Source organism: Drosophila subpulchrella, unplaced genomic scaffold (assembly GCF_014743375.2).
Source record: "Drosophila subpulchrella strain 33 F10 #4 breed RU33 unplaced genomic scaffold, RU_Dsub_v1.1 Primary Assembly Seq52, whole genome shotgun sequence".
NCBI classification, from domain to species: Eukaryota; Metazoa; Arthropoda; class Insecta; order Diptera; family Drosophilidae; genus Drosophila; species Drosophila subpulchrella.
In genome coordinates, this window is record NW_023665689.1 from 1,024,722 (window position 1) to 1,040,195 (window position 15,474).

At 40.5% G+C, this 15,474-nt stretch overlaps 1 long non-coding RNA gene across 1 annotated transcript; it reads right to left on the reverse strand.

Moving 5' to 3' along the window:
* Positions 1 to 1,213: 1,213 nt before the first annotated feature.
* On the reverse strand, positions 1,214 to 14,165 carry LOC119562490. The gene is made up of 3 exons (XR_005221864.1): positions 14,155 to 14,165; positions 1,513 to 1,515; positions 1,214 to 1,362 (listed from the first exon to the last, which is right to left on the reverse strand). It is a non-coding gene; the product is annotated as an uncharacterized LOC119562490 (long non-coding RNA).
* Positions 14,166 to 15,474: the final 1,309 nt, after the last annotated feature.

A 15,474-nucleotide genomic window follows, 5' to 3' on the forward strand; every position in this document is an offset into this window, starting at 1 on the left:
ATATTTATAATTAATAACGCACGAATTGGTTATATTAAATGTATAGCGTTTATTCGGAGCGGCAGACGGACTGAGAAAAAGCTTGGCTCCAAGATCTTCATATAGATGTATGCAGGCTTACAAAGTAGTTGCTGAATAGATAAGCGACAGCTTTAGTGGTATAAGAAAGAAGGCGACAAAAGATAAGCAAAGAGCGCTGCAGGTGCTGTCGTACACCTATGCGCGCATGACTAGACGCTGGCGATCGGCTCCGAACATACTCCCCCCGTTGGAAGAGTAAGGTTCCAACCATCTCGGAATCGATGGGCAAAACGGCTAGTTTGGCGACGGGTCTCTTGATCAGACCCGTAGCTGTAATGACCTTAGCTACTCTGATGACTCCTTCCCCGCCGTGTATGACTTCCTGGATGCACCCAAGCTGCCATCTCAAGGGTGGAACGTTGACCTCCTTCAGCAAAGCTATGCTTCCAACCTTGATGTTAGACGTTTCGACGCGCCACTTGCTCCTCTCTTGAAGTAGGGACAAATACTCGATGCTCCACCTTTTCCAGAAATGTTGCTGTATCCGGGTCACCCGCTGCCATCCGCTGATGCGGCCGTCGCGAAGATGAGTAATATCAGGCTCAGGAAACTTAGTGTAGCTGGAACCCTTCAGGAAATTCGCCGGTGCTTGCACCTCAAGGCTTTCAGCATTTTATGAAATTGGACAGAGTGGGCGGGAGTTAAGGATGGCAGAAATCTCATATGCAAGAGTTCTTAATTCATTGTTGGCTAAGATGGATTCACCGACGACTCTGCAGAAGTGAAATTAAGCTGACTTCACAGCAGCCTCCCATAAACCACCGAAGTGCGGGGCACGCGGAGGGATGAACTTCCAATCGATCCCATCAGCTAAACAGACGTAAGATATCGATGCTGTGTGCTGCTCGCTCAAAAAGAGCTCTATCAGCTTGTAGCATTGTCGCTTCAAATGGTACGCGGACTGCCTCTAAGGCTGATGAATCTCCTCAGCGCTGCGACGAAAAAATCCGTCGTGAAATCCTGGACCACTTTCAAATGAGCAACCTTCGTGGAAAAGCAGACAAATACGGCGATATAGCACCTGTGGGGTGCCTTATTTCTGGCCTCTGCCTTATGATAGAATGGCCCACAATAGTCCACTCCTGTGGTATTAAAAGCTGGATTGGGCTACACTCTATTTGCTAGCAGGCTACCCATGACGTGCTCCCAAGTAACAGGCTTCATTCGGAAACATCGGACGCATTTGTTGATAACGCTGGCGACGAACTTGCGGCCTCCAATCGGCCAGTACCTTTGCCGTATTGCGGCAAGCAGCGCCTGCGATCCTCCATGCAAATATTTCTCATGATAACAAACGACGATCGCCTTGGTGACTGGGTGATCCTTGGGCAACAGTATCGGGTACCTCGTATCGTAGTCCAAGTTTTCGTTCTGAAGCCTTCACCCCACGCGAAGTAACCCATCGGAGCTGAGTATAGGCCTAAGCGAAACCAGCTTGCTTTTCTGTGGAAACGGCTTGCCCTGGCTAAGAGATCCATAATCCTTCGCCAAGTTAACCTGTTGGATGCTCCTCAAAAAAAGTACAGTTCCAGAGTCCAGTCTCCTCCACCGAAGGACGACCTTTTAACGGCGCAGATTTGGCTCTGCAGTTTGAAATGAACCGATAAATGTATGCAAATACGCGCTGCAACTTATCGAAAGAGTTGAGGAATTTGCAGTTTGATGAACTGTCTATGCAAACGGCCCCAATTAGAGCCACAGAACGGCGTTCTGGAAGATCCTTTACTGAGTCTAGCAGGGTTGGCCAATTCGACGAGTTTTGCAGAAGGAATGGAGGCCCGTTAGCCCAAAGGGAATGATCCAACAATTCTCTTGCGGTACATCCTTGCGATACGACGTCTGCCGGATTCAAGTTTGTAGGTACTTGATGCCAAGTCATGTCTTTCGTCATCTCCTGAATTTTCGCGATTCTGTTTGATACGAAAACGTTAAACTCCCTCGGAGGTTTCCGAATCCACGCCAACACAATAGACGAGTCCGACCAGCAATGAAAGGTGCAATCGAAATCTATTGCTTCCTTGGCGTTTACGATTAGCTCAGCCAATAAAAGCGCTGCGGAAAGTTCTAATCTTGGAATTGTTAAGGCCTTCAATGGAGCTACCCTTGACTTGGCACAGAGCAGATGGACTTTCGATTCTCCTTTGGTCTCCGATCGCAAGTATAGACACGCTCCATAAGCTGACATGAATTATTCTATGAATTGTGTTTCTGACGGTTCCTTTGTTACAAGAGACATGTGACCTAGATCGATATACTCCCTCAAAAATGCAGAATACTGAGCTTTCAGGGCTGGGTTTCTATCTAGTTTAGCTTCCAAACTCTTGAAACGACGACGAGCCAGGCAATAAGAATCACCTAGAGATTCGAATCCGGAAGTGGACAAGAGACGAACAGAGTATTGGCCGTTTCCCAGTCTAGTGCAGTTTTCAGTGAAAAGTTTCTCACATCGCAAGTCTTCCGGCAATAAAGATGGCTTAGACGAAGTGAAGTCCTCAATTTCCCATAATTGCTTTACTACGGTGGTAAGTGTGTCATCGGAATGATCAGCTGGGTCCTTGATGCTGGCTTGTAAAACCGATTTATGAGCTGGCATGTTTGATGATAGCCCTCCAGAGACTATCCAACCAAGTTTGGTGTTCTGAAGAGTTGGCAAAGCCCTATCCAAATGAATTTGTCCCATAGATATTATTTCGAAAAACAACCCAGCGCCTAGTAAAAGGTCAATTCGTTGTGATTGACTGAATTGAGGATCAGCGAGCGAAATGCTTTTCGGTATCCTCCATGATGTTGCATTTATATTGAAATGGGGCTGATAATCAGTAATACTTTGAGTCCCAACCACTGTGAATGCCGCACGATAGCTTGAATCCCGTGATTGCACAAGAATATCGACAGTCTTATCAGAGATCATGACAGATTCTCCTACCCCAGAAATCGAGGTTTGCGATCTTCTATGATTCAAATTTAGTTGGCTAGCTAAGCGAGAGGCTATGAAGTTTAGCTGGGAGGCCGAATCTAAAATTGCTCGGCAAGGCATAAATGCTCCAATTCTATTTCTAACGTAGATAATAGCAGTTGGAAGCAACACGTAGTCGATCGGCAAAATATTTGAGGCTTTGGGCTGAGGGTGATGATGTATCCGAACATGATATTAATGCTGATGAAGTAGATGGTAATGGCTGAGAGCTCGAGGATGGATCGCATGATGGAGATGAAAATGAGGTCGATGTTGCGGATGGGTCATGGTTCATGTGTAATAATGAATGGTGCTTCGTGCGACAATATTTGCAGTGAGTCGACTTGCATTGCTGGAAACTATGCCCTTTGCGCAAACAGTTGAGGCAAAGGTGCAACGACTCCATAGCATCCCAGGTAGACAGCTCAGTGATTGACAATTCCTGTTCCCATTTTTCCCCCGTCCTCTGATCCAGTTTCCGAGTGACGATGTGAATTAAAAGTCCATCCAAAATTTGTTGCGTAGTGGCCAGGGTTCGAATTGCTCGAATTGCTCGATGCGAATTCATGCAATCACTGAGCTCCCGAAGACCCTTCGACATTCCCTTCTCGACACCCTTTAAACCGATTATTACCTGAACATGTGCCTGAAAGTGTTAAGCTTTATTATCAAATAGATTAACCATAGCTTTTTTATAATTAGCATTCGAGGGTTCGAGCGAGCATATGGTTTCCAGAGCCACGCCGCCCGAACTCGAACGCAAATATTGTAGTTTTTCAATGTCGCTTAGCTCATCATCATTTCCGATAACCGTAGTGGAAGTCGCAAGAAAATCCGGGCACTCAGAGTAGGATCCCTGAAATCGAGCAATTTCCATATTTGGCAACCGAGGCTTCCTAGATCGAAAAGAAAGATCCGCATTATTAGCGATGTCAATAGATGTTGAATTTGCAGCGGTTGAAGACGGCAATGGTGACTTGCGATGAGCCGCCAAGCCTCGGCTTAGTTTCTCCTTCACATGGTCGCTCGAGATCTCTGCAAAATCCAATCTTTCCAACGATGTCTGCGCAGAATCAAATACCTCATTTAAATTACCTTTCCATTGATGCCAAAGTTAACAAGAAGTAAGTTCAAATTATGAGTATATTTAACTTTTGTTTTGGGAAAATACTTTTGACCACCCCTGTAAGTAACTGGCAAACGAATGTATGTATGGCTATATGTACATAATATATATGAGTTAAAAGTTTAGATAGTATTATATTTAAAAAAAATACAAACTTTATTATTTGAGTGCAGATTTACAACTAACTTTTCTTATGTTAATAATTAATAATGTAACCTAGGTGCTGCTGCTGCTGCTGCTGCCTCTGCTGACGTTCTCTGCTATCGTCATTGAACATCGCTGCTGTTGTTGATGTGGTCGGTCCTAATTGGTTGCTGTCGCTAATATTGCTGCTGCCGCGGTGCAGTTGACCATTTCTTATTCTGATTGGTCAACTTAATTTGGCAATAACTGTTGTTGCCAAATGCACTCGGCGTTGGGTTCAATCACCCAGCGTTGAAGCTTTCCCACGATCGTAAGGTGGGAAGTGCAAGCTCAGCGCACGTGGCTGCTGAACTCAATTAGGGGCCTATTGGGCAACGTTCTGGCCAGTATAGGGTTACTGTTGGGAAATTGGTGCTTATGCTTTTCTCGTGCTCATAACCAATTTGTTTTTGTTTGGGATTTTGCGCGTGTGGCGATACTCTTACTTGAGCATTTAGCATTCTGGGTGTTAACTCCTCCCCCCTTAAACGCGACTGTCCTCGGTCGCAACGTAAAAGAGTACAGATCCGGGAGGGGATGGCTCTTCAGTTGTTTTCGCTGGAGCTGGCAAACCTTCTGTTGGTTTGCGCCTTCGCATGAATCGTATGATCAGTCCTAGGGTAACTACAAATAGGATGATGGCGGATCCATAATTCAGGGAAGAATCTATAATTCCTTCGCTTCTGAGTTTCTCTAGTACTCTTGTGTTGTTTATGTTAAGTTCCTTGACCATTTGTAGTGACAGTACTTCATCTATTTTCGACTTTTCCGCTGTTAATTGAAAAAGTGGGGGTTCCGGTTCGACCGTGCTGGTTTCTTTTGACTTGTAGATGTTTTCTCCAATTGTTACTGTAGAGTTCCTGTATTGGATTATAAATGAGCCGTGTAGTTTTAAGAGTTTTTCGTCCAACAAGACAAATCCGCTAAAGTCGTTCAGCAGTAGAGTTCCTGGCAATATTTCCTCGACATCGGGAATGTGTTGATTGTTGACCGTTTTGCATACTGGTTCCTTAAGGTTGAGCAGAGCATTTACGCAAGTACCGTTACTTAAGTCTAGCAATTTTTCGGAATTACAAATAGTTTTATCGTTATGTGCCTCGCAAGGTTCTGTTATTGCGAATAGCTGTTTCTTACATTCTAGTAGATTTTCATATTTTAGATCGTTAATTATATGGTCTTTTTTTAGTGCTTTTACTTTTAATGTTCTGCAAGTATCTTTGTTAATTGTTGGTAGGCTAATAATGTAAATGAGGTCGTGGCCGTTGGTGGCAAGTTTGACTTTAGCAAATTCTAAAAGTTCTTCTATGTCGAAAAATAAACTGTTTTCTTCTTTAAAAATGTTTTCTACAATGTTGGTTTCTTTTGCTGAGAAAATGAATGAATTCACTGTGTTAGATTTTGCCCAAGTTATTGCGTACAGAATGTTTGTAATTTCTTCTTTAATTAGTTGTATTTTGTATTTTAAAATATTGGCTTTTTGGTCTATTATTCCTTCCGAGCTTTGAGTAAATTTTATAATTGCATTTGTGGCATTCTGAGTTGATTTATTTTTTCGTTAATTAGCCGGTTTATTACTACTTGTCTGTTATTATTTTCTAGCTGTTCATTTATCTTGTTTTCTACGACCTCATAATCATGGTGATCTGGTGATCCTGCCAGCCACTTCCATGCTGTCCCTATTGCTTCTATTGCTCTTTTTGGTCTTTTTTGTGTTTGCAATCTGCGTAAGTCGGATTTGATTTGTTTTAGTTCGTACGACAGATATGGTTGAAGCGGGTGAGATGAAGTAAGTGATTTAAATGATTCCTCTAAAGTTGTAAATGTCTCTTCGTAGCTGGTCAAGTTGAAAATGTGGATGATTTTAAACGTTCCGTCTTGTTTGGCTGCTAGTCCGGTTTCAAGTGAAATGAGTTGGGAGTTTGAATAGTCGAGGACCGTGGTAATACCCAGGCAGGTTGGTAAAAATAGTCTGAAAAATTATGTTTTAATATTATTTTTATGAATTATTTTTCCGCTTTGAGTTTTAATGGTGATGTTTTTATTTTCTGCTACTTTTTCTTTTTTATAGTTAGGTGTTAGTTTTGACCCTAATCTTTTGTCGATTTTAACGTGTACTATTTCGCCTGGCCTGAAATGTCTTGGTAGGTTCTTGTTTTTGTTGTGGTATTCTAAGTCATAAAGTTGTTTCTTTTGAATTTTTTGTATTATTTCCTCTCGTTGATTTCTTATACCTTCCGGTGTATTAGGGATTGTGTTTCTAAAAAAAATGTCTATGGGCTTTTCTTTTGTTACTGAATGTATTGATTTATTGTATTCTTGGACCGCCTGAAAAAGTAAATCTTCAAATACCATGCTCCCATTGTCTTTTTTTAAGCACCTTAAAATTTCGGATAGTGTCGAATGGAACCTTTCTACTTGTCCATTACTTGTTGATGCATATGGGGCAGTGGTGTGCACTGAGATTTTAAGTTGGTCTTCAAGCATGAATTTTATAGCTGCAGAACTTAAAGAACGTTCGTTATCCATTATTATCCATTTCGGCATACCGAAAGCTATAAGCATTTCTCTTAAGGGGTTTTTAATATCCTCGGCTGCTCTTGACTGTAAAATTTTTACTTGAGCGTATTTGGAAAATTTGTCAATACCTGTTAATACGCTGTTTTTTTCTGTGATATAAATATCTACATGGACTATTTCTCCTGGATATTTGGGGATAGGTGTTGGTTGAATTTCGCCCTTTGGCGGATGCCTATCGTATTTAGATGTTTTACAGGTCTGGCAGGACTGAGCTATTGCTTGAATTTTCTTTTGAGCTTGCGGGAAAAAATAATTCTTAAGTATTTGTATTTTATTTTCTTTCGCATCTCTATGCGCTCTCTTGTGTTCTAGAGCTATTAATTCATTTTGTTGTAATTCGGACATGACGTCGTCTACTTGTTTTCGCGTGAACCTTACTTTATATGAACTGAAATATGTGGGATAAATATTTTGTATTTTTCCCATTACTTCTTCGGAAGTAAAAATTCCGTTTATTAATCTGGGATCTAGTCTGCATGTTAGGATTGCTATTATTTGTTCTTCTGTGTACTTTCTTCTTTTTACTATGTGTCTATGGTAGGTTGGGAATGGAATTTCAAAAGTATCTGAGTCCGTTTCGTCCATGAGTAGGAATAATTGATTTTTGAAAACATTAATGGGAGCTTCTACAGAAAATATAAGATTGTGAGATGAGCTTTCGTCGCTATGAATGGTTGCTGTGAAGCTGAGTGAATTTATTTCGGCCGGGGCCCTAGAAAGTGCGTCAGCTACTACATTAGCTACTCCTGGCTTGTATTTAATTTCGTGATTATATTCGCCAATAAGGTCTCTCCATCGTTTTAGTTTCGCGTTATGGTTATTGACACTATTTGAAAAACTTAGGGGCTGGTGGTCTGTGTATATTACCACTTTCGAATATCCGTAAAGATAATGTCTTAGGCTTTGAAGTGCCCACACGATGGCTAACATTTCCCTTTCGTTTGTTGCGTAATTTTCTTCGGTTTTTGTGAGTGTACGTGAGATAAATGTTATTGGTCTATGGTTTTGTTCTAAGACTGCGCCTATCGCATAACTTGACGCGTCGGTTGTAAGCTGAAATTCTTTTCCAAAATCTGGGTATGCTAGGGTGACGTCTCGGGAGATAAGTGTATTTTTTAATTTTTCGAAAGCATTTATTGCTTCCTTGTCTAAATTAATAGCTGTCCTGCTTGATTTATTTTTTTATATGCGACCTTCTTCTCCTCTGAGGAGAATGGTTAGTGGTTTTGCAATTTTTGCATAATCTCTAATAAATCTTCTATAATACCCTGTCATGCCTAAGAAAGATCGTAGATCTTTTAACGTTTTCGGAATCGGAAATTTTGCAATTGCTTTTATTTTGTCAATATTTGTCTTAACTCCGTCTTGTGAGATGGTATACCCTAAAAAATCTACTTCGTTTTTGAAAAAATGACATTTCTCTACTTGTACCCTCATGTTGGCATTTTGTAGGGTTGAAAATACTTTTTCGAGGTTCTGACCGTGTTCTACTTCGTTTCTGCTAAAAACGATTATGTCGTCCACGTACACATAGCAAATTTTCCCTATGTATTCCCTCAGGATGTCGTCCAAGGCTCTTTGGAAAATAGATGGCGAGTTTTTTAGACCAAATGGGAGTCTGGTGAATTCATATTTTCCACCGTTTACTGCAAAGGCTGTTTTTTCGATATCCGTGTCCTTTAATGGGATTTGATGAAATCCACTTTTACTTTATATGAACTGAAATATGTGGGATAAATATTTTGTATTTTTCCCATTACTTCTTCGGAAGTAAAAATTCCGTTTATTAATCTGGGATCTAGTCTGCATGTTAGGATTGCTATTATTTGTTCTTCTGTGTACTCTCTTCTTTTTACTATGTGTCTATGGTAGGTTGGGAATGGAATTTCAAAAGTATCTGAGTCCGTTTCGTCCATGAGTAGGAATAATTGATTTTTGAAAACATTAATGGGAGCTTCTACAGAAAATATAAGATTGTGAGATGAGCTTTCGTCGCTATGAATGGTTGCTGTGAAGCTGAGTGAATTTATTTCGGCCGGGGCCCTAGAAAGTGCGTCAGCTACTACATTAGCTACTCCTGGCTTGTATTTAATTTCGTGATTATATTCGCCAATAAGGTCTCTCCATCGTTTTAGTTTCGCGTTATGGTTATTGACACTATTTGAAAAACTTAGGGGCTGGTGGTCTGTGTATATTACCACTTTCGAATATCCGTAAAGATAATGTCTTAGGCTTTGAAGTGCCCACACGATGGCTAACATTTCCCTTTCGTTTGTTGCGTAATTTTCTTCGGTTTTTGTGAGTGTACGTGAGATAATTGTTATTGGTCTATGGTTTTGTTCTAAGACTGCGCCTATCGCATAACTTGACGCGTCGGTTGTAAGCTGAAATTCTTTTCCAAAATCTGGGTATGCTAGGGTGACGTCTCGGGAGATAAGTGTATTTTTTAATTTTTCGAAAGCATTTATTGCTTCCTTGTCTAAATTAATAGCTGTCCTGCTTGATTTATTTTTTGATATGCGACCTTCTTCTCCTCTGAGGAGAATGGTTAGTGGTTTTGCAATTTTTGCATAATCTCTAATAAATCTTCTATAATACCCTGTCATGCCTAAGAAAGATCGTAGATCTTTTAACGTTTTCGGAATCGGAAATTTTGCAATTGCTTTTATTTTGTCAATATTTGTCTTAACTCCGTCTTGTGAGATGGTATACCCTAAAAAATCTACTTCGTTTTTGAAAAAATGACATTTCTCTACTTGTACCCTCATGTTGGCATTTTGTAGGGTTGAAAATACTTTTTCGAGGTTCTGACCGTGTTCTACTTCGTTTCTGCTAAAAACGATTATGTCGTCCACGTACACATAGCAAATTTTCCCTATGTATTCCCTCAGGATGTCGTCCAAGGCTCTTTGGAAAATAGATGGCGAGTTTTTTAGACCAAATGGGAGTCTGGTGAATTCATATTTTCCACCGTTTACTGCAAAGGCTGTTTTTTCGATATCCGTGTCCTTTAATGGGATTTGATGAAATCCACTTTTAAGGTCTAACACTGAAAAGTATTTATTATCCCCTAGCTGTGCAATAATTTCGCCAATCTCTGGGATAGGGTACCGATCAGAGATAGTGACGTCGTTGAGTTTCCTGTAATCTATTACTAATCTATACTTTTTTTCTTCGGACTGACCTGACTTTTTTGGAACTACCCAAACGGGTGCATTATACGGAGAACGTGAAGGTCTAATAATGCCATCTTCGAGCATTTCGTTTATTTGTTTTTCTACTTCCCGTCTTAGTGAAGCTGGGTATGGGTAGTGTTTTCCATAGACTGGGGAGTCTGATGAAGTTCTTATTTCTCCCATCACTTTAGTTGTGTATGCTAATTTTGTGTCTGGGTCGGCGAATAAGTTTTTGTGGCCTTGTACAAGGTTTTTTATAATTATTTTTTGTGACTCGGTCATATGACTGACATGTGGTCCTATTGTGTTAACGGCTTGTGCGGCTAATTGGTGAATTTTAATTTTCCTTTTGTTTTCAAGAATGAGTGTATCGTTTTTGACATCTATAATTGCGCCTAATATTTTCATTGTATCGTTGCCTAATATGCCATGGAATGTTTTTAGTGTATCTAGTAGAAAAAATTTCATTGGTTTATCTGAGATATTGGGGAGTTTAAGAATCGTGTGTTGTGTAATATTATTGTTGCCTCCCACAGAGCTAACTGAAAAGTTTTTCTCGTTTGGTTTTGGGTTTGGTACCAGTTGTGGTTGGATGTAATTCTGGTTTGAGCCTGTGTCTATTAAAAATTTTAAGATTTTTCCGTTCCCCGTCGTTACTTTAAAATAAGGTAGTGAGGAACGATTTATTCTAAAAAATAGAGCTCGGACATGTCAATGTATTCTTGTTGTTCTGTATCAGTTTGCCAAGTAAATTCTTCTTGAAGTTCGCCTATGTTATTATGTTCTGCCATTTCGTAATATTCCTGCTCTGCACTAGTTGTATCTTTTTGCGTTTCCTGTTGTGTAGTAGTTTCGGACTCGGTTTGAATATGAAATTGTCTTGGCATCTTGCTAGTGTTCTGAACATTAGAAGTGCTGAGAGGTCGTTTCCCAGAATAATCGTTGTTCGCCGGCTTATTCATATAGTTAATATGACGCGATCGAATTGATTGATCAACTTCCATAGGTACTGCTTTTGGTTGGGGTCGGGGGGTGGTGTCGGGGAAATATAGGGTGTTAATTGTCTTGCTTGGTCTGAATTAGCTTGATTGTAATAATTAGGTTGGATGGTTTGTGTGAAGGGGAATTTCCCGGTTGCGGCTACTACTTGCATCTGTTTAGGGTTGTGGTATAGATGGGGATGAAAATTTTGTTTCGCTCCTACCATTCGGAACGGTTGGTGGGTTCTTGGTGGTAGTGTAGGCGGTTTTCCTGAGTAAATGTTTTTAGGTGTTTGATTGTTTCTAGTGGTCTGGTTCTCAAGCAAACTGCATAGGTGTAGTGCGTGCCCTAAGTCGTGCGGTTCTTTGATTGCTAACAGTTGAGCCAGATTTCCGTTTAGGCCTCTAACAAAAGTGTCTAGAGCTTTTTCCCTGTACATAGTTGTTAAAGATTGTATGGTTTCTTGTGAAACGTCCATGTTACTAACTTGGTTCAGGATGAGGGATAGCTGTTGGTAGACTGTTTGGTAGAACTCGACTATAGTATTGTTTCCTTGAGCGAGGGCATAGAGCTGGTATTCTAAAGTTTTAAGGTCTCGTTTGTCGGCAAAATGCGATGTTAGGCATTTCGAAATCGCTGTCCAGTCGAGTGGGGTGTTGTATGATTCTAGCACTGCGTCTGCCTGTCCAGTAATTTTATTGCGGATTGCTAAAATAATTCCGTAATATTTTGGTGAACCAATTCTCCCTTCATAGATTTTTAAAACTCGTGCTACACTCTTTTTCCATGAGGAATATTCACTTTTGTTTCCTGAAAATTCCCTAAGCGATCGTACAATGTCCGGTATTTTGTCTAATTCACTAAGGATGTGTGATAGTTCTCGTTTAATTGTTTGGTCTTTATATTGCGAAAAATCATTATTGGGTTTAATTATTTCTTTCACCAAGCCACTTAATTTGGTTTCTAAGACACCTTTTATTATTTCTTCGATATCCCTCTCGGTCATAAGTCGCGCATTGGTAGTTGCGGAAGGGCCTGCAAGGTTTCCTAGTCTGTCCGCTAAATCTTGGTCGGGCATTTTAGTTATTTTTTTGTGATCACGATATTTGAACAGTAGATTAAAAGGATGAATTTATATTTTAAAAAAAATTTTCCTGATAGTTACTCAGAATTCGGAATGAAAATAATTAATTATTTCGTGCTGTAAAAATTATAAGGTTTGATTTAGAGCTTAGAATTTAAGTGCTCTGTGTTTTCTTAATTCTTAATATAGATTTTTAATCCTTAAATATTTTTCTTTAAATTTGATAGGTAACGATTATTTTGATCGATTTAATTTAATTTTAAAATTCTTTAATTCTTTGTTTATCAATTTAATTATTCGTTAGTTATTATACTTTTCCTTTTCACGGAATTTGTTTGTCGCTTGACAATTATTGTTTCCCTTTTTTTGTTTGGAATATTTGCTTAATTTTATGCTTACAAAATAATCATATCTCGGTGTGCTCTCGTGCCAGTAATCTTGGTGTTTTTTCTTTTTGTCCCACGTTGCAGTGATTTCTCCAGGATGCGGGTCTACTAGGGCACCTCCTTCACACCTTTGTTTGCACGTTCCCTCCGAACGGGTACTAAAGGGAATCACAGCGATAAAGTTGGCCTGATATGTCCACCAGGTACAAGTCCTTTTTGCAGGAGTGTCACTTTGTAGCGTTTTCTGGAACGGCACTTTAATTGTGGCACTTCCGGGCTTCGGTGGTCGGGTTTTTTCGTACGGATTAGGCAGGATAATTTTACCGAACCGGCAGGATTTTTTTACTGCTCGTCGCGAAGCGCGGAACTTGTATCTTTCGCGAACTTTTATATCAGGTCCCTGTTCGGGCGCCAGTTAAAAGTTTAGATAGTGTTTTATTTAAAAAAAATACAAACTTTATTATTTGAGTGCAGATTTACAACTAACTTTTCTTATGTTAATAATTAATAATGTAACCTAGGTGCTGCTGCTGCTGCTGCTGCCTCTGCTGACGTTCTCTGCTATCGTCATTGAACATCGCTGCTGTTGTTGATGTGGTCGGTCCTAATTGGTTGCTGTCGCTAATATTGCTGCTGCCGCGGTGCAGTTGACCATTTCTTATTCTGATTGGTCAACTTAATTTGGCAATAACTGTTGTTGCCAAATGCACTCGGCGTTGGGTTCAATCACCCAGCGTTGAAGCTTTCCCACGATCGTAAGGTGGGAAGTGCAAGCTCAGCGCACGTGGCTGCTGAACTCAATTAGGGGCCTATTGGGCAACGTTCTGGCCAGTATAGGGTTACTGTTGGGAAATTGGTGCTTATGCTTTTCTCGTGCTCATAACCAATTTGTTTTTGTTTGGGATTTTGCGCGTGTGGCGATACTCTTACTTGAGCATTAAGCATTCTGGGTGTTAACTTATGTAATATGCGCTATTAACAAAGATTTAATGTCATTCACTTTGTTAAGAATTAATTGCACAACACAGTTTTGGTGTTTTTCACAGCGCAAAGTGTACAAAAAATCAAACTGTGCAAACTATGTATGTATGTTCGTGTGTTTGTGACCGAATGCACGATATTGACAGCGAAACAAAGCATTCGTTTAAACTATATTAAACAATCGCGAGACCGAGTTGCAGACTCCGATAAAAACTGCTATCACGACGGGGTCACCAAATGTTTGTGGGGAAGGCAACAAATATGCCACCCTTATATTTATAATTAATAACGCACGAATAGGTTACAATAAATGTACAGCGTTTAATCGGAGCGGCAGACGGACTGGGTAAAAGCTCGACTCCAAGATCTTGATATAGATATATGCAGGCTTACAAAGTAGTTGCTGAATAGATAAGCGACAGCTTTAGTGGTATAAGAAAGAAGGCGACAAAAGATAAGCAAAGAGCGCTGCAGGTGCCGTCGTACACCTATGCGCGCATGACTAGGCGCTGGCGATCTCCTCCGAACAATGGGGTCGGAAACGTTTCCTTCCTTCTACCTTTTACATAATTTCCGACGAATCTAGTATAGCTTTTTACTCTACGAGTAACGGGCAGAATTACATCGGAAGAGCTTGTCTCATCACAAAGGGGTATGTGTTGATTTCCGTCTGTTTTTCTACGAAGGCCATTGTAATGAACAACGTTCACAATGGCAGCTGGAAAAACTTTCGATGCAACGCACGCTCCTATGTTTCGGCTGCGCTCGTCGGCTTGAGGGGATGGTATAGGGGTGTTGCACCGAAAAATGCCTCGATGTTGTCAACCTATCTTAAAATTAGCGTGCTGCGACAAAATTTGCCCCACAGATACACATAGACAGGCACTGTTAGACACAACTACAACCGGAGATAACGAAACTACGAACTGACACCTCATATGCACACACACATTCAAACATGACCACTGATGTTGTTGTGGTCAATGCCCACCCTGCCTGTGGCTGTTACATCCTGGGGAAGAACTCTTCCCACGGCCCCTTCCACATTCCTACCGGTGCTGCCCCAGCCCGAGTTCAACTACAAAATCTCTTAGAAAATCATTATAATTTATTGCCTAACTCTAAAATGAAACATTAAACATAGAAACATTAGAATAGATGAACAAATAAATCTTAAAACATAAACAGGACGTTAAATAAAAAAATAGAAAATAACATTTGATTAAACAATATCTTAAAACTTTAATTAAGCCCTGGATTGTATTGCAGTCAGCGCTGCCAAAAGAAACTACACGCAGAATATATAAAAGCAAATTAAATCAAAACAACAAAAGCATCTGTGGATCTGATAGAACCAAAACTACAAACATAAAAATCCCTCGGCAACGGCCGGGATGTGATACCAGGCGCGCAAGTTATCCAGCTCATGATCCCAGCCTCTTTACCCAATTTATAAACAATCTCTTCATATACAATTTCTTAGCTGAGAACGCCTTCCAGCTCGAGCGCCCAGCCGCCTTACCCAAGTCGTAAACAATTTCTTATAAACAATTCTTAGCTGGGATCCCCTTACTCAGCGTTCCCACAGAATCCCAATTAGCTCCCCCACTTCAATCGAAGTTCATTATTAAGATTCAATTGCGCCGCAGTCCTCCTAACATAAACTAAGCTGGGTCCAGCTAATGTAAACACAAGCATCCGGTCAACACCCGGCGAGCCCCAAAACTGCAGCGTAATCCGTTTGGCAATTGAGCAGAGAATTAGATCAACCGATTTCCCGACTCTCTTGAGTCCAACCCTTGTCCAACTCTTAATGAGTTCCCCAATTCTCTTAAACCGAGGTTTGATTATCAGATAAGCGGCCCTTGGCCAGGCAGTCCGTTTTTGCATCCGAGAAGATCGGTTGTATAAGAAGTTAATTGTGAACCGCCAAGAATAAAAGT